This window comes from Cimex lectularius, unplaced genomic scaffold (genome assembly GCF_000648675.2).
Source record: "Cimex lectularius strain Harlan isolate CLEC.00 unplaced genomic scaffold, Clec_2.1 scaffold106, whole genome shotgun sequence".
In the NCBI taxonomy this organism is placed as follows: Eukaryota; Metazoa; Arthropoda; class Insecta; order Hemiptera; family Cimicidae; genus Cimex; species Cimex lectularius.
In genome coordinates, this window is record NW_019392769.1 from 1,488,408 (window position 1) to 1,500,729 (window position 12,322).

General features: G+C 35.5%; 1 protein-coding gene and 1 pseudogene across 1 annotated transcript in view; both read right to left on the reverse strand.

The window, feature by feature from the left end:
- The window catches only part of LOC106662135 (dorsal root ganglia homeobox protein), a gene marked incomplete at its 5' end in the record, with an annotated part of 92,011 nt that overhangs the window by 2,719 nt on the left and 76,970 nt on the right, over window positions 1–12,322 (reverse strand). The gene's annotated exons all lie outside the window — the stretch shown is intronic.
- Window positions 434–552, reverse strand: LOC112127151 (annotated as a pseudogene).

The window sequence follows — 12,322 nt, forward strand, 5'->3', positions numbered from 1 at the left end:
AAATTTTAAAAATTCAATTTTTGAAAATCTAAAATAAATTAAAATTCTAATAAAAAATATATAAGATAAAAATAGTAAAAATAAACCAAACAATTAGATTGAAATGATGAATGGTGGAATGAGTGCGGTGTTCAATCCTTTTTAAAAAGATAGTTCAGTGAGTTGTTTTCCACCGATCCGGATTTCGAGCTTTTAGCTCATCATCAGGTTGTAGAATCCTTCAACCTGATGATGAGCTAAAAGCTCGAAATTCGTTTCGTTGAAAAACAACTTACTGTGAAAAGGAACTATCTTTAAAAAAACAAAAAAATTAGATTTCTAAAAATAAATTAACATAAATAAATCGTTTTGACAAAACTGCATTTAAAAACCAACAGATAACCTTCTTACATCTTGGCCATGCGGACTGTCGGCAAGTAATTTTTTTAAAAATATTGCTTAGAAATAATACAAAAATTATTAAATTAGATCCATGATTGTTATAGTTTTCAACTAGCAATAATCGCATTTCAGTAGAACTTCTTGATTACGATATTGCCACTGCTCAAGGTTAGATGCACGATTGTCATATCTTTTAAAATAAACTGCTCAAAAATTAATAGCGATATTGCCCATTTTGTAGTATTGGCTTTCCCTAGCACTTTTATAATTATTATATTTTTACTGAAGGAAAATATAATTAAGAAAATGTGAAAAATAAAAGGTTTTAATTCCGTAATTTTTTTATTGGGCATAATATTTTTTTCTAACAATTAAAACCGTGTATGTCCTCTGTTAGGTAAAACCTCTGAGTACTTGTTAGGCATACTGTTAATAAGGTTGTCTCTGATTTCATTAGGAATTTCACTCCATAGATGTTGCAACGGTGCACTCAGGTGTTGCAGATCAAATGGGATGGTGATCGAAAAGCCTACTGTGCAACGCATCCGACATGTGCGCAATAAGAAGAAAAAGGGAGAAAAGAAGAGAAATGGGAAATTCCCAGGTTTTCTAAACATTAATGAACAACTCTGCCTCTATGAGGTAAGGCATTGTCATCCGGAAATCGAAACTCACTGCAAATGAGATCCTTGGTTTGAGGGATAATAATCCTCGATAATTTCTTGGACATAACGGACTGTGGTGAGGTTGCCGTTAACTGTAGAGTCCAGTGTTAATCCAAGCTTAGACTGTACTGCTTGCTATCACTATACAGACAAAAAAGCGACTGATAGTAAAAATAACAGCATTCCAATTGGTGTTTCTCCTAGGCGCTCGCTGCACCATGATCTCGTGAGTTACTGATGGCGGCTGCTGCTATGATTACGAATCATTTGTGTCCATTAAGGCCTTGTCAAAACATCTTGTACTTCATTTATGATCTGGCCGGCACTATGGAAAGAGTTCGTCTTGCAGCAATGACAATATTTCTGTCCTCCCTTAGGGTCGTAATGTGCTGAGATCCACCACGACGTTCTGAGAAATGCCAACTGCCTCTGCGACATCCACTTTCGGTGACCTCGATGAATCATTCTCACAATAATATTGCGAATTTCTGGTTCAAGATGGTGTCTTTCCATGGTTAAAGAGAATACAACTGGATTAAAATGGAGAAAAGACAAGGAAATTGTATGTTTACAACATGTTAACAATCTTCATGTTAACCATTCTTAATAAAACGGTCATTAAAAATTAAGGTAAACATTTGTTTGTTTTTAGTTTGTATTTTCTATTTTGTTTAACCCAACTAAGAAGAATATATATAGGTTATTTTATTTAATATTAATAGAATAAGATTAAATTATAAATGTCCTATTCACTTTTGAGCAGTTTACAATATGGATATATTAAATTATTAATCTAATATTATATAAGGTAAGCTTTTAATAAATGGACGTAAAATAGAATATTAATGTTTTTTTAAGAGGGTTCGCAACAGCAGAGGTCATATAAACCCTCAGGGTGCCGGTGTTTTTGATTCACTCATTTTGATTGTTCATTTGTAAGTATGTATGTCGGGTTCGAATGCAGGGCCGCTGGATTCGAACCCGGGACCTTTACTTTACAGTGATGAGCGCCGTGTCAACGCCTAAACCGTTGCGGCCACCGACGCCCCATTTTTGTTATTCTTAAATATTTCTATAAATAATATATATTGCTGATGATGGGAAAATTCCCGAGTAAATGTAAATTCCCGAACTTCCAAATAAATATTAATAAATTTTGTTTTTACTTTATTATTTAAAAAATAACATGCCTGACATGATCCAACAAATTTGAATAAGACGGATTAGTATTAATATGTAATTCCATGTTTGAAATAAACTTAAAATTAAGTTAACTTGATAAAAAAACACATTCACCCATAAACACACTTGATCGCATCTCAGGTCATTTCTCGTCAACTGACAATGGGATTTAATTTTTGATTGATTTTCCCCAAAAAATATATCTTTTATGGGGGGGGGGCAATAACGACTATAATTAATAAATAATTGTATATTGTAGTTTTTCAATTCAACTAATTTGGTCGCCCGCAAGTTGATTTCGTGTTTTTGACCTGTCAAAATCTGGTTGACCACGGTCAGAAGTTGTGTCGTCAACATATAAACACAGAGTGGCAAAATGATAGTTTGCAACGTCTGATTTGTAAAATTCCTTTATTTTTATTATTTATTTATTTAAGACTCAAATTGTTTAGTGTATATAATAAAAATAAAATTAACTCAATTTTAAAAATGATTTTATACCAATTTAAGTAATAAAAGAAGTAGCAAGTTTACACTGACCACGGTGAAATACCGGGTCATTATGGTTAATTCAGCGAGGGCAGGCTGACCAGGATAATCGGAAGTAACCAAATTACAGGTCACCCCCGCAGATATTGACAATAAATCACAAAATAAATGCAACAATTACATTATCCTTAATAATTTTACAATTACATATCTAATAATCATTTATTGTCTGAATTTCAAACAGGTTTAGACGAACCTATTGTTCTGTTGACAATCTCTTTGTGTTGATAAATATTATTAAACTCCGTTTCCTTGAAAGAGGTAAGAAGAAATATTGCTTCTTTGTAGATTTTCGGGCAGCGTTTGACCGAGTGGACGGAAAAGCGCGTTTTAAAACTTTTTAATATTGGTGTATCAACCAAATTCATAAATAGTTATTCAGATATCGTGAGATGCGGTCGGGTGTAATGTAGGTTTCAGAAAAGCATTTTCTTTATCGTGCCAACGTTTCGATCTTTTATTGAGATCATCTTCAGGGCCTGGGATTTACAAACAATGTTTACATTTAACAAATACATTGGCACGATAAAGAAAATGTTTTTCTGAAACCTACATCACACCCGACCGCATCTCACGATATCTGAACAACTATCGATTAACGGTCACTAATCTCTACACAAATTCATAAACGTTATAAGGTATCTATATGCAGGTTCTCAGTCTGCAGTACGTGGAAAAGAAGGTATTTCGGAGTGGTTTCATGTGAACTCGGGGGTAAGGCAAGGCTGTGTGCTGAGTCCACTTCTGTTGTCATTATTTTTAGATGACCTGCCAGCTGCTTTAGATTCTGGTATCAGAATCGGCCATATTGATTAAAGTTCTAATGTACGCTGACGATATTGTTCTCATCGCCGACAACGCAGCCAGTCTCCGAAGGAATATAAAACTTTTGGAATCCTACTGTCTTCAATGTAATTTATCGGTTAATCTAAGTAAATCGAAGATCATGGTATTTAGGAGGGGTGGAAGGCTGGCTACTAAAGATCGATTTTTTTTCGATATCACAAAAATTGAAATTGTTAAGGAATATAAATATCTCGGTGTAACACTATCCCCTCGTCTGTCTTTCAATTATCATATCAACAATAAAGTGTCTACAGCGAAACGGTCTCTGAACTGTATGTGGCACGACTTAATTTCCCAAAATTTTATTTCCCTTCCAGTGAAATTCAGACTGTTCCACTCAGTTTGCCGCTCGATATATGTTACGCCTCACAAGTCTGGGGCTATGAACACTTTGAACAGCTTGAAAAACTCAACGTTTTTTCACTAGAAAGTTATTTGCCCTTCCCAAAACTACCCCGAATTTTATGATTTATTTAGAGACTAAAGTTGACCCGTTATTTTTATATACCTTCAAACTTCATTTTAATTACATCTTTAAACTCTTGAAACATCCTGATTACCGTCTTTCCAAAATAGTAGCCCTGGAAGTCGTTAGTCGTGGTGCGTTGTGGTTTGAACGTTGGAAAGCATGTGTAGGGATCTATCCTCTCATCATTTTCTATAAATAACTTGAATGAGTGGCCTTTGCAGTTTAAGGAAATTATAACAAAACTTGTCAATTTCAGTTAAGAACTTCGTGAACAAGTCAGATCAACCTCGCGCTTTTTATTCAATGAGGAACTTTACCAAGAAGATTTTTATGTTTAACCTATCTAAGGACAGGTCTAAAGGTTTGTCATTGGTCGAGTTAAGGTGGTTATTCAAAATCAGAGGGGACCTCCTTTATCTCAATGGTGCACCTTTTCGGGCTAGAGAAAATGTAATTTGTTCATTATGCAATGACCAGGTTAAAGAAGACATAGTGCATTTTATTGCAAAATGCATTATCCTATCGGAGATTCGGCTTCTGCATCTAAATTTTGCTAAATTGAATGTGACACAGGTTATTGACTTACTGCTTAATGATTACAAAAATTTAATCAAATATGCTCGCCACGCCTGGCACTATCGCCAAGAGTTAATATTAGAATTTAATTTTTGAATATTTTAAAGCCTTGTCATTCTAAATTGCTGGCCCAAATAATTTATATATCTATACTTGTTGTAAAATAAACAAAGAACAAAAATTATTGTTTATAATGTATGTTAGTAATTAATGTAATTATTAAAAATTAAATTATCAATTGTAATATTTATTTAAGGATCAATTTTTTTTTCTTTTGCACTTTTTTCTCTGAGTCGACCAAAAATTTAAGTCAAATGAAAATCGACCTCCGGCAGACGGACCCTCCATGCCGTAATTTTACTTTAAATTATATATTATGTAATGTTTGTAACTTTTCTTGTTTGCAATAAAGTATTATTATTACAACAATTGTGTGTGTGTGTGTGTGTATTGAAATAATTTTGTTTTACTGTTCTCATTATTGATTATTCTGATTCTGGAATGTTTAATTTTTAATAACAATATTGAAAAGAATATTTTCTAGAAGTACAAGTCATTCAAGCGAGGGTAAATAAGTTTTCAAGTCGTCTAATCCGAATTACCCCTTATATATAAGAAGATTAGTTAGCGTTAGTGTGCTCTCATGTGAAAGGGCTCGGGGGTGGGGGTTGTGTTGCTGATTGTGTTAACTCGGTCCTACGGCGTTGTCATAACTCGACCAACTCCTGGTAAACTTAGTTACTCGAGGCACGGCTCCACGCTCGCACACACGCCAGATTATATACACTCAGGTGCAAACTTACAACTCGGTAACAGAGTTAGGCCAAGTCATTTCCAAATGGGGGAGTCGCGGGACCCGCCTACTCTCCTTTCCGGATGTCAGTTTTAAAGGAGTGAAAGTGGGCCTAATCAACTTTTCACAACGATCCGTATAAAAGGGCGAATTTTAAAGCCGGCATGTTTTTATTTCTCGTGTTGCCCAATATTTCCGAAGGATTTCGGCATTCCGGGCGGACAATGGAACAAGTCGGTCGGGTACATCTAACAGGAAAACTCCAAATTAAAACATCATAATTAGATCAATAAATTGTGCAACTGACGAAAAGGTTCACATAAATTCAAAGGATTACCGGTTCTCCTTCCAGTATAATTTGAAGCAGTTGTCTGCAGCTAACAATACGATGGGAATTAACAGAATTTGGTCTGTTTTAGTACTAAATTATAAATATAAATCCCACTGAAAGCATAACTCTACATATTTAGATATATCTGTAGGTCTGTGCTGATCTCTACCATGCCAAGTTTGAGGATATCAACAGGAAGACTGTGACACCAAGCTATCCATATCAATGTGGCGGTTGCCCCTCTCCAGCAACCTACAGTGGCTCCCCGAAGGATTCTGGGTACTGGGGAAGGTGTGCTCCGGACACGGTTGAATCAAGGTGCCAGAGACCTAATAGTAAATTCAATTCCCAAATAAGTGGAGGCCTCAAACTTGGGTGCTGGAAGGGTCGGTGGTGAACCCTTCTGTGGTTGTATTATTTAATTTAAATTAATATTTGTGTGGTGATTAGTGACCGTTAGTCGATGATTATTCGAAAATCGTGAGATGCGGTCTGGTGTGATGTAGGTTTCAGAAAAACATTTTCTTTATCGTGCCAACGTTTCGATCTTTATTGAGATCATCTTCAGGGCCTGGAATTTACAAACATTGTTTAAATTTAACGAATACACGTAGGATATGGAAAAAGTGGATTTGTTAAATTTAAACAATGTTTGTAAATCCCAGGCCCTGAAGATGATTTCAATAAAGATCGAAACGTTGGCACGATAAAGAAAATGTTTTTCTGAAACATAGATCACACCACGCATCTCACGATTTTCGAATAATTAAATTAACATTGTTTGTTTCCAATTATTATCCTTTTTATGTAAGGGCTTTGTTGAGATGAAAAAGCTAGTGTTACGAGCGGGATTCGAACCGACGCCCTTCGGCTCAATATGCCGCAGCTCTACCACTTGATCTATCGTGACTTCGATCCACTCGGATACCAACTCCGCATGTCAACCTACAACCTTTCTAATTTTACCTCTTTTTTGCCATTTTTCAAATGTGTAATCAAGATTCGATTCTCAGCGACTTATGAAGCGACCATGGGAAGTTGTTAGTGAAGTGATACTTTTTTTGATGATTGATTGATTATTTGTTATTATTGATTATTGATTGATTGATTAATCCATTTACGTTTAGTGGTCTAATTGACCAAATTACTTGTTTCAATTAATTATTCTTTTTATGTAAGGTATATTTGTATGCTCCACCTGCCGCAGTTCCCTAGAGATGTACTAGACTAATAATTGGGCTAAACTCTGAACCGACCCAATTTTTTAATTATTTATTGCATTTTTGGCTTTAATTTTATGTCCTTTAATTTTTTCTCTCCTTCTTTCACTTTTTGTGTATTGTTTTATTTTTTTGTTGCTTTATCGATGTTTTCATCCACCAATGTTAGACGGAGGTTTATAAGCCGTACAGTGCTTATTCTGTAGTTATTTTATTTTACATTACTGTATTATAACAAATAAAGTACCATTATTATTATTTTTTTGAAAACAAATGAGATGTTTTACCTTTGTTCATTATCATTTTTAAAAATAAGGAATAGTCGTTTTTCTAACCCGCGGAAATTTGGTGGGCTTTAGAACTCTCTGAATTACACGTAAAGCACTCCACAAATAAATAAATTACAGCCAGAAATATAAAATAAAAGCTGGTGATTATGCTGATTTCATCATTTTTCTCACTTACAATAACATAAGGCGATTGTTATATGTAGGCTAAAAGTAGATAAATGCAGCCTTTTAACGGCTGAAATACCGTGGACATTGGATCAAATTACAATTAATTAAGGTTTTTAGTTGAGATAAAAAAAGTCAATGGCACGAGCGGGATTCGAACCCACGATCTTCGGCTAGATACGCCGCTGCTCTACCACCTGAGCTATCGTGACCTCGAACCACTCGGACACTAACTTCCCATCTCAACCCCACCTTTTGAATTTTCCCTCCTTTTTGCCATTTTTCAATCGAGGTCACGATAGCTCAGGTGGTAGAGCAGCGGCGTATCTAGCCGAAGATCGTGGGTTCGAATCCCGCTCGTGCCATTGACTTTTTTATCTCATCTAAAAACCTTAATTAATTGTAATGCATTAATTGGTCAAGCGGACCACGAAATTAGTGAATTGGATCAAATCTATAGGTGGTATGTATTTTTAAGTGGAACACCCGGATCTCGAAGAAGAAAATTTCCCCCTTCTGATCCAGTCCAAATAAGTATATTTTCTGTTTGCTATAAAAATTCATGTTTGAGGGATTTAATGGGCGCTTAAAACTATTACGGATTGCTTTTTTCAAGAAATGTTTTTTGGTCTACTTACTGGAAGGGCCTTTTGGTTTTGGATACATTTCATACATATAATCTCATTTAATACGATCCCACTTACTATTTTATCATCTTGAATAGAAAGATAGACTGATATACCTAGTTTTAAAATAAATGCTCAACAAAGGCAGAAAACTATATTGAAAAAAGTACTTGAACTATTTTAGACACTTGTCTAATATTTTTCGACCTAGTTGCTCAAAAAAAGTATCATAGATATCTCAGAAAGTTATAAAGTAACATTTGTCAAATTTTCCGAAAAAGTATTTTTTTAGACTTACTCAATTTAATACCTTGATTATTTCTTTGTTATTATAGTGAGTTACAATGTGAACTGACTATGACGAATAACAACTAAAATTCATTTATCTGTTTTAATTTTTGAATCACATCTTTCAACTGGGTCGGTGATGATCAGGCCAATTAAAAAAACACAAACGTCCACGTCTAATTTTAGCGCGTGCGACCCAGATAATATCCAACAAATTGCTAGGACGGTGTAAATTAACTGGTCGTAATGGCTATTTCGGTGAATTAATGAACCAAATGGGTGCTGTAATTTGTAAATTGGGGATTTGAACTTTATCCCGTGCAAATGTAATGAAATTGGATTCAAAGATCGTAGCCTGGTAGTTGTCTAAGAGACTAAGTTGGGATCTGATCTCCCATTGCTATTTGTAAATCAAAGAAGTTTCGTGAAAAGTTGTTGAGTTGTGAAGTTTCGTCCAGTCGTTTTCTTTAATTATTTATGAGAATATCTTATACATACAACATTTTGAGTTTGTCCAATTATCCAGCCTTAACTTTAAACTTAAAATAAAACAAAATCAGTCGACTTTTGGAAAACAAAAAAAAAGACAAGATTAGAGCCTAGAGCCTCAGAATGTACCAAAAACTGTATTTTTAGAATTTTTTCTTCATGTCGAACTTTACCGAAAAGGAAGAATAGGCACGTTTACCAAATTGTAAAGCGATTTCTGAACTGAAGAAAATACAAATGTCAAGACAAACATAATGAAACAACGAAATACTTTTGTACCGCTTTATGTACAGATAGATGGTGATTTATGCTTAATTTTACGGGTAAACAGAAGCTACCAGCCATGAGTGACTGAACTGCAGGAATACAACTATGGACCTCTACCAAGTTTGGATTTACTTTGCTATTTTCGCCAGAGTCGAGGTTTTTAGGGGTGATGTTAAAAACTGGGAAAACCTGCTTGCAAGATGATTAGTTTGCCGATCAATCGAAGATGATGAATTACTAGGAAATGTAAGCCAGGACTTTAAACAGGATGTCGTCATGTTAAAAATACTCCATCCAACCAAAACATTGCAAAGGGCTTAAAGTGATGCTACTTTTGAATAATCCTACCGACCAATGAGAAAATGGTTCAATCAGAAAGATGCTTTTTCGTTTGAGGGATGGAGGAGGAAGTGCTTTGTACTCAATTGTGTTATGATGTATATTGAGGTTCAAAATAAAAAGCGTTGATCTTCGTATTTAGGGCAAATATAAAGGCTATATATATACACACTGCGAACCACAAAATTGCTATATAACTGGGAGTCAGTAGTCAAAATCACAAGGATACAAACAAACCAAATGTCCTGAGAACACAACTGACGTCCCATGGTTCGTCCGGAACTCATAACATCATGATAAACATAACGATCTTAATATCATAAAGTGTTTGAGGACATAGTGGACTTCTATAAACGACTACACCCAGGTACGGACGTCTATATATTGATAAAAAATTGATTCTGCGACAATTCTTAGTGTGGCAAAGAAATAGAACGACAAAGACAAGATAAAGCCGGGTGAGCATGTTGTTCTTGTTTTTGTGTAAAGTAAATAATTTTATTTGTGTTGATAGCTAAGAAGAAGGTATGGAACGGCTCTCTATCTTCAATAAACCAAAATCAAAGTTCATGGATAATAGCAGTTATAGTGCGGTTTGATTACTGATTATTGATTTATATAAGCTCAGTCCTGTCTATGACTTTCGTGGCATGCCGGAAATTCACATTTTTTCTGCGAGAATCACCCACCTCGGGTTTTCGCCGTCCGGGGTCAGACATTAGTCTTACCCGTTCCGCCGCCGAGGTTAGGCCACAGGGCCAACAGCTAGGTCATTCCAGCATCCAACGCATCAGTCTTTAAAACTAAGCCCACTCTTTCCCAATCTAAACACACTCTCACACACTCTTAAATACATTGTTTCCTAATCAATTACCGTGGGATAAATTCGACATTCCTCCTTCACCTTTTCACAAACTTACGTATTCACAATCTTTGTGTTAACCAAGTTAACTCTGTTGGGTCATGTTAGATCGAGAAAAATGATGACGTAGACTTGTAAGAATCGGCTAGTTATTGCTCGATCTAACAGGGTAGGGCCAATGTTAGATGTTAAGGCGAAAATATAGTCACATTGTTAGACGTTAGGGTATAGGTAACATGGCAGCCACGAATTATAGCTGTTTTTTGTTTAAGCGTATTTTTCTTCTTAAATACGCATTAATTAAATCAGACCAATACATTTCTTTTGTTAATTTCTGACCTGCCCTTATACTCTCATTCATAGTAGATACATCCCCTATCCTATAACGTTGTATGCTGTTAGACGTTAGAATACAAGTTAGGTATGTCGGCCCGAATTGAAGCGTGTCATTTGTTAGTACTTTTCGAGTGAGTAGGTAGCATTTTGAATGAAAGGGTTGATTAATTTTCCTTTTTTACTAACATCTGGCATCGTACAATTTAACACAAAACAAAACCAAAACAAACAACAACAAACCTTCAAGGACTGCTATAGCTTTATTTTTGGTTCTACCATTCGCCACGCTCAGCACTGCGGAAAAATTAACGTTCTTCTGCTAAGAAAAGAAGGTGGCGTTCACGATCTTACTGGGCATTTCTTTATTCGAGTTAACACGAGTTTCTATTATCTATATCCAACTAATCTAATTGAGGGTATATGGGGTACTGAATATTCCGCATTTGGCCTCTCACACTAATAAATACATCCACTCTCAATATACATAACAAAGAAAAACAAGAAGAGATATACAAAAAGTACTATATGTAGTAAAACCACATTGTTTCTTCTGAAAATTGGAACAACTCGCTGCCGTGCTCAAACACAATTATCACATCGGAAGGCATTACTACACGCTCCCTTTATGTATCCAAGGAATGACAACCTTTAATTAAGTGGTGTCGACACATGGAGCAACTTTCTCTTCCTGCTGGACACTCGCTTGCTTTGGCCCAAAAGTAAGTATCAGTGTGTCAATGGCCTATTCTTGGTTGTGTGAGTATGACCCTCCTTCTTCCGTTCTGATCCTCCGGGGCCACCTATCGACCGAGATTTTAATACACGAGAGCTTCCTCGCCAAACCAGCCCACCGACAATTGGTGTAATATTCTGTTTAGAATAATGAAGTTACATGAATGTAAAAAAAGTAGTAATCAATTAAATAAGCGTCTCGCCTCTCCCTGTTTATATCCCAGACGTCGCGCCATTTAACTCCGTCAATGTTTTTTAAATAGATCCAAGCTTTCTGACTGCTTCTAAATCTAATTTCGGGAAAATGTATGATAACTGGCTGCAGAAACTTAATTTCTTGCATCAAATAAGAGCGAGGAATTGTTCTGCTTTCCTATTCAAAATGTTTCAATAAAGAAATTCTTTTCATTAATAGTTTCATTTATCTTTGGGATTTGTCAAGCGTTTTCTGCAGAGTGTGAACCTGAATTTGGTCGTTTTCGATCTGGTTGAGTTTGTCTGAAGACGCGTTTCGGCATTTGGCCATCTTCAGCTTGGGCCTTCCAAAACCTACACAAATGGCACAATTACACAGAAGACAAACACTTTGAGTGAGTAGAAATACTTTGATTGAATATATAAAAAATATATTTTGCATTGTATAAATTCACTTTTCCACATCCAAAATGTAATTGTTATATGTAAACAATGTTTGTAAATCCCAGGCCCTGAAGATGATCTCAATAAAGATCGAAACGTTGGCACGATAAAGAAAATGTTTTTCTGAAACCTACATCACACCAGACCGCATCTCACGATTTCTAAATAAATATCGATTAATGGTCACTAATCACCACACATTTCACACACACACACACACACACACACACACACACACACACACACACACACACACACACACACACACACACAAATT